At 38.3% G+C, this 7,893-nt stretch overlaps 1 protein-coding gene across 1 annotated transcript in view; it reads right to left on the reverse strand.

Moving 5' to 3' along the window:
• Hacd2 (3-hydroxyacyl-CoA dehydratase 2) overlaps positions 1 to 7,893 on the reverse strand; it is a 90,662-nt gene that overhangs the window by 79,261 nt on the left and 3,508 nt on the right. The window lies entirely within an intron of this gene.

Genomic DNA, 7,893 nt, shown 5'->3' on the forward strand with positions numbered 1-7,893 from the left:
ACTGATTGGTTTGGCCTACTTCTGGGTGTGGATAATGGGAAGGTCCAGCCTAGATGTGAGTGCTACCTGCCCTAAAGGCATGTAGCCTGGATAGAATTTAAGGGATAGAAGGAGGACTGTTGCTGTCACTTGCTACTACTTCACTGCTAGCTGCCTTCTGCCTGCCCTGCTTTGCCATGGACTGCTTCTTCTCTGCCATGCGCCCTGCCTTGGAGCCAGCTGACTAGAGACTACAACCTCTACAAACTATGAGACAAAACAAACCCTTCCTCCTTTAATTTTGAGTGTTGAGTATTTTTCTCAGCAATGAGGAAAGAAACTGAGACAGTACCTAAGCTACTTCCTTTCTTTTTTTTTTCTTCTAAGAAATCTTTGAACCTTATTTTCCTCAGTCATCCTCTACTTTCCACATTTTATTATATACATATACTTATAAAATATATACTTGCATGCTGTTTTATTGTAAGATTCACATAAGTGATAAATGAATATATACTAAACTATAGAGAGTAAAACTGGAAATCACTTTACTCTCTGCCTTTACCCCCAACTGAACTCTTCTCTACAGAAGGTAACACTGGCAGCAGACTAATAATACACCCTGCCATTCATCTCCAATACTAATTTTGCTTTTTTCTACTGTTTTTCCTGATCAGAAAATATCCAGATGTTCAAATGTTAATTCTCCTTGTTTTTAACTTATGAATTAAGAAGGTTAAAATCTGAAGTGATGTAAAATTTACATTGTTATGTTTGCCTTCTGCTTACTCTCCTTTTCCTTCATCCTTTCCTAGTCAAGTCTGAAATACTTAATGAAATTCCCTGTGAACATCTTGTGATCTGTATCATGGTCTAAAGCTATGCTGTCCAATGCAGTAGCCACTAGCGTTACATACCTATTTAAACTTAAATGAAAAGAATTTACAAGGGCTCAATGACCACGTGTGACTAATGGCCACTGTTACGGACAGCACAGACAATTGGGAACACTGTCACTGCACTAAGTTCTATGGCATAGTGCTGAAAACTTAATTTTATTATTTAGTAGTGAAATATCCTTTCAAAAAATTCTTCCATGTTCAACTACTTTTGCTGACGTTTTCAGAAAGTCTCCATCTGTAGGAAATTGCATGGTCTGTTATTTAAGAACCTAATGCTTTCCCTTAGTTCCATGTAGATTTTCTCCTAAGGTCCCAAGTTCCTTTTACTATCATATTTCTAAATCTTCTTTTCTGCTAGAAATTGTTACTTTAAGTTTAAGAACAAAATAAACAGATGCTCAAAAAGGACAGGGATTTTTCCTCCAGCATGGAGTTCCTCTGACAGACTCCATATATACATTTCCTCCTTTTCTCTCTCTCTCTCTCACAATGACTACATTCATTGTGGGGAGTAGGTACATGTACATAATACCTTAATTCTTTTTATTCCTTTTCCTCTCTCCTCTCCCTCTATCTCTAGATTACCTTCTCATTTGTAAAAGAGCTACCTTCCTGTTTCCTATTATCTTTTATTTTACTTTTTAAATTCAACTTCACATTTCCATACACTCTCAATAACCTACTGAGATGCTTTTTTAGTTCAGTAAAGTTTTTTGTAACTTTTTTCCTGATTGTTTAGAAGTTATATTTATTATTTACAAGTTTTTTCTCCTACTGATAGCCTTATTTTTTGAAATTTTGTATAACCTCAGTCAGTTTTGTAAATGCATTAGTTCTACTGCATTAATATTCATTTATTGAGCTTCACTACTTTTCCATATATTTAGCTTTTCCTGTTCTGATAATCATGTACCTATCAGCTAGTTCAACAAAATGTAGTTATCACCAGTGTGCCCAGTATTCCAAATTCCGTAACGTTCTTTTTATGTTTCAAACAATGAATTCTGAAAACCTCCCCATGGCTTTTGCCCTGTAATCTCTTTTTTTCTGGGACTACAACTAGGGTTAGGGTTAGGGTTAGCTGCTTTTCCTGAACACTTAGGTTCACCTACTTCTGTGTACTGTGGACTCTTTTCTGCCCTGTGCTGCCACCATTGATATTTTTAGTTTGACTTTAAAAAAAATTTTCAGCACATGCCTTTCTCTAGTCATTAGCTCTCTCACCTACTTGAGCACCATATCAGTTCGCTTCTATTTGTCTGAGTTGTCAAGCAATGAGGTCTGTGTGGGTAGGTTCCTGTTTCCTACAAGCTCTCTTTCTTTCTAGCCTTGTGACACTAATTATACTCAAATTCCTTTCTTCCTCCTGTTTCTTACATTGTTTTTGAAGTTGGTTTTTCTAGGATTTATTGTCCTTCTAGTCTGTGTTAGACATCCCCACTATGTCTTGCTCTGCTAGCTTTTCAGAAGTCTCTTAGAGAACTGTTTTTCAAAAGGAATCTTCAGAATAAAGGTATCGAAGGGGACATAAAAAGAATTAACATCTACTATGTACAGGTACCAATTCCCCACAATGAATGTAATCACTATGTATTACAAATGTGTACTAATAAAAATAAAAATTTGAAAAAAGAAAAAAGAGAGGATCTAGTAAGTACATGTAGCTTGTGTTTCAAAAGTTTCTTTCTAATATAGCTGTCACTGGGAAACTGACATGATACCACAGGAGGAAAAATATTATATGGTCATGTCCTCAGACCAGTCCAGAGCACACTTTTAATGTCTTAAAGCACAGAACTGTATTAATAACACAGAACCTAACCACCTAACATTTCCTTTTTCACTAACAATTTCAAGAGAATGGGAGGTATGGTATGAATCTGACCATAACAGAGAGATGGGGCTGAAAAAGGAGTAGCAAGGTTAGAAGATATGACAAAAGCTGTCATCTCTCCTTACTGCCCTCAAGAACCAGTCTTGGTATTTCAGATTCAGCCCTAGATCAGCTCTAGGAAAAGATCAGCAATGAGACTGGGGTGTTTTTTCCTTTTTTGTAGATAGGGAGTTTTATGGAGTAGAAAGATTTGGAAAGGAAGGGAGGGAAATGAAGGTCCAGTAATTGACTAGGGATTCCTGGGTAGACAGTGGTAGGTAAATGATATATATAGTGATGTATTAGATGTGATCAAAATATATGGTGAGTGTTTAAATTTTCAAAACTCTATTAAACACATGTTGTCAGTAACCCCCGCAATATTGCCGCCCATTTCAAACACACTTATCCCATCATTTTCTGGAGCAGCTGTGGAAGTCCTCTTTTATGACTCTTTAAAAGTGGTGATCAAAAAATCAATGAGTGCTACTGCCAATTGTCAGGTTTATGAAAACATTACAGCACATCCTCATCTACCTTGTTGACCAGATCTGGCACCGTTCAACTTACGGCTCTTCCCCACAGTAAAAAAGACTAGGAAAGGTAAACAATTTGAATCAATTTAGGACACTGAGGCAACCATGACAGCAGTTAAACATACAAACGAGAACTTCTAGAACCACTTCAGAGAGTGACAAGAATGATGAGAGAAATGTGTTTGAAGTGAAGGAGGGCATTTGGGGGGGATTAATGATAATATATCTTTAAAATTTAAACACTGTAGTTTTTAATTACACTGGTACACATACGTTGAAGATGGGCTATATCAGTGGGCTATTTGCAGAGCCACCTTAACCCATCTGAATCCTCACTGTCGGGTCACTGAGGCAGGTAACTGCACAAGTGTGAATGTGTTTTTGCTATAATTACATTCTTATGTTAAACAAAGATATTCAGAAATCCAAATTTACTCTGAAATCACTTTCACTTCCTATAATATAGCATTAATCTACTAATTTATACTTAAAGCTGGAAGAGCCTGCCTTATCAGTTAATATTACGGACCTAAAAACAGAATAAGGTAAAAAAGAAAACATCCAGCCAGGTATGGTAGTGTATGCCTGTAATCCCAGCCCTCGGGTGGCTGAGGCACGAGGATCGTTGCGAGATCGAGGCCAGCCTAGGCTACAAAGTGAGTTCAAGACCAGCCTGAACTGCATAGTGAGATCGTGTCTCAAAAAGACAAAAAAGAAAAAAATAAAATATCCATACTTCATTATTGTATATAGGTCAGCGATGGTGAACCTTTTAGAATTTTCAATGATAATAAACATGCTGTTGGGGCACGTGTGCCATAGGTTTGCTACCATTGGTATAAATGAACAGCATTTTTTTAAAAAAACTGAGCTATCATACAATTTGTGACTTTTTGTGTCTGCCTTCTTCCATACATCTTGCTTTCAAGGTTTGTCCTAGTATAACATGTATCAGTAGTTAATTCATATTTATAGTATAGATTTATTATATTTTATCTATGATTAGTATACCTATATAAATTAGTGCTCAGGATTATTCAAGATTCAATTCAAGATACAACACATTGTTCAGACACTGATCTCTTGTCCCACAACACTGCCTTCAACATTTTACTTAATGTATAAATCATATATAGCCAGGCAGGACGGCATGCATATGTAGGATAGTCCTAACTACTCAGGAGGCTAACATGGGAGGATTGCTTGAGCCCCGAGGTTCCAAATATGCCTGGACAACACAGGGAGTTCCTAGCTCAAAAACAAAAAACAGTAAGAAAAAATACCTATATTATAATCTTCATCAGACTGTGTGCCTTGTGAGCGCTTTGGTAAATATTTCTTGGGTTTACTACCTAGCATCCTTTTCCTAAAAGCATCCCCTTCTCTTCTACTCTGTATTGTCACTGTGACCCTGCTCCTTTCTGTAGGTGACAGGCCCAGGAATACGCACTTGATTCTAGTGGGACCAACTAGCCCCTCACTGTGGATGCAGAACTGGGACTAAGATTCTAATTACTGCTCTCTTGGAGAACCTGTAGTTTCAGGAGGTTTGGTTATTACCATTATCTGCCACACGGACTAAGAAACTGTGAAACCTAGTTTGAAAAAAAGAACAAGAGAAGAGAGAGTAAGAGTGAGGGAGAGAATGAATGAGAATACGAGATGGAACACAGGGTTCTGTATGGTACCGCAGTCCGTCACTCCAGCCCATTCTGAAGGGCCAGTGCATCCCTGCCCCTGCATCCCACGGCACACCCTATGCACTTACAATAAATCCCTCCTACTGTTTGAGTCAGCTGAGGAGGTTTCTGTTATCACTGTGCAGTAGCCCTAGTGTAATTATGCACCCAACACAATTTGAAGCTTCTTTTTAGGAAGGGCTCGATCGCCGCTGCACTCATTACCAAGCATATACTTACTTAAATGATTCCCTATAAAATAATTTGGAAAATTATCTACAAATAAGACGAGATATTCTTGGGTAAGTAGTAGAAATACTTAAGATTTGTGTCCATTTTACTAAAAATGTATTTTACTGTATCACCAAATCAATGTATCATCCATTTTGCAAAAAATCATTTGAAGTATGCTGAAAATAAATTTCTTTCTATATACGTGTCTATTTGCGCTTGTTTTAAAGTCTTTTAAAAAGAAATGTCGGCTGGGAGTGGTGGCACACGCCTGTAATCCCAGCACTTGGGAGGCTGAGGCAGGAGGATCACTGTGAGTTCGAGACCAGCCTGGGCTACAAAGTGAGCTCAAGGTCAGCCTGAACTGCATAGTGAGACCCTGTCTCAAAAAAGACAAAAAAAAAAAGGAATGTGTTAATATTTTCATGAAGATGTGATTTTTTTTGAGAATGAGTGACTTCTATTCTCTTTTTAGGTCAACTCCTACAGAAGTTACTAAAGAGTAACATCACCACAGAGAGACAGAAATGAATAGCTGACCTCCCTGGATTCATTTTCTCCTCCTGTAAACAGAACATACTGTCAAGTACTAAAGATTCCCACAAGGATAACTCGGGTGTAATTAACCAACAGTGCACATATCTGATGATTACACAATACAGGTTGGGTAGGTGCTGAAGAAACACTCCTTAACCTGCTCTACCACCCAGTCCAAAGGGTGCCACCATTCCTGACCTCTGCAATATTAATTTCCTGCATGTTCCTGGGAGTCTTCACTTCTTATTCACTGTCTTTTTCTCAAAATCAAATCCAGATTTATCACCTAATTGCTTCTTAGTGGGGATCACAGACATAAAACCAAAAGTCCAAAATATTTTCTTAAATCCCTATGGGGATTTGTCCCTATGGGGACAAATTCAATGGGGACGAACAGACTAATCTTTCGAAGTTTAAAACTTAACTCCCAAGTGGATTTTATATCACAACGTTTAATGTTCCTACCTTCCCTAAAACATATTTAAAATTTTAAAATTAAAGTTTTAATATTACAAGGTCTCTTTAAGACCCCTCTGAAATTACAGTACTGAAGCATTAGGCAGTATCTGATGGTCTTGACCCCAAACCTGCTTCTCTGAAGCTTGAGGGATTGTGTGTCCAAAGCTCTGAGAGACGAAGTGTTACACACTTATCACTGTCCCTTCCAAAAAAAAATCCAAGCCTCTAAGTGTAAAAATGGCTCACTGGAAGTCGCTAGTTTCCTTAGACTCATGCTGTTTGGGCAGGAAGGGACTTTAGAAATTTACTTTAACCTGATTCCTTTACAAATGAAAAAGATGGAGAAGAGATAAAAGACTCACCCAAATTCATAAAGTTGGTAAAACCAGCATAGTTAGCAAAGTGTACTCAGGCTCCCAGCTGGAAGCTCATTTCTTATCACCTACCTAAAATGCATGAACATGGACAGCATTTAAATCCTTTTGCTTTCTAAGTGGAAAAAAACCAAAAAGTTAGAATTTTCTCCTTTTGAAAGTGAGGATGAAAGGTGGAGATAAATGTTTTTTTCTTCAATATCCCTTCATAGTGCCACTGAGGTATAAATGTCATGATGGGCCATTCCAGGAGGCTAAGGAAAATGAAACTGAACACCAGCTCGTTACTGCAATCGAAGTTTTCTCACCACAATGAGTTACAGCAGCTATTGATTTTGTGTGCCCAAAAATATCTCCAGTCCTCCTTTTCCATCAAAAAACCAACAGTTCCTTCGCCAGAAGGGGAGCCATGTACCCTAAGCCTGGCTAATCAAGAATATCACATCACTAGCAAGATTGCTGCACCAACTGTTGTAAATAAGGCCAACCAGACGCTTCCCTAGCACCATGTGTGGCACAGATGCTGAGGAAAACGAACTTCCTCGCCGTTTCCCACCATAGTATCTGCAGAGGGAGAGCCTACAACCAAAACGCCAAGAAACAGACATCAGTGGGGGAGAAAGATGGAAAGAGTCTGGCAAGGTCAAGTTCCTTTCATCTTGTAAGTTAACCATCTTTCATCGGCTACAGAAACCAGTAAATTCCTTTTCTGCTTAAAATAGGTGTACCTCAAAAATCCTAACGTACACTCACCTCTGGAGACAGGATGAGGCTGTACACATCCACCAACTTCAGTGGTTTCATTTTATGGCTCCTGAAAGCCTCTGAGTTTGCCAACACCTGTATTACCCTTTATAACTTGGGTTTAAAAAATGTGTTTTAATTTAGAGGCCTTTGGATAGGTTCTGCTACCATATATATCACTCCTAATGCTTTGTTCTCATCATCTACACTTTCCATTACGTGATGCCTGGAAGAATCTGAGTGCGCCCAACACTTCCCTAGGATAGTCCTAGGATTTGTAAAGCACTAATATAAACGGGTATCACTTGATTTCCAATAAAAGTTGCATATAAAATATATTATGAGTAATAAGTTACAATATTCTTATCTAGAACATCAAAAAGATACATGAGGAATCAACATTGTAATATGCTATGAAGAGCTGGGTGTGGTGGCACATGCCTGTAATCCCAGCACTTGGGAGGCTGAGGCAGGAGGATCATTGCGAGTTCAAGGCCAGTCTGGGCTACAAAGTGAGCTCAAGGCCAGCCTGAAATGCATAGCGAGACCCTGTCTCAAAAAGGCAAAAAAAAAAAAAAA

The sequence above is a fragment of the Chinchilla lanigera genome, unplaced genomic scaffold (assembly GCF_000276665.1).
Source record: "Chinchilla lanigera isolate Chin_1 unplaced genomic scaffold, ChiLan1.0 scaffold00026, whole genome shotgun sequence".
In the NCBI taxonomy this organism is placed as follows: Eukaryota; Metazoa; Chordata; class Mammalia; order Rodentia; family Chinchillidae; genus Chinchilla; species Chinchilla lanigera.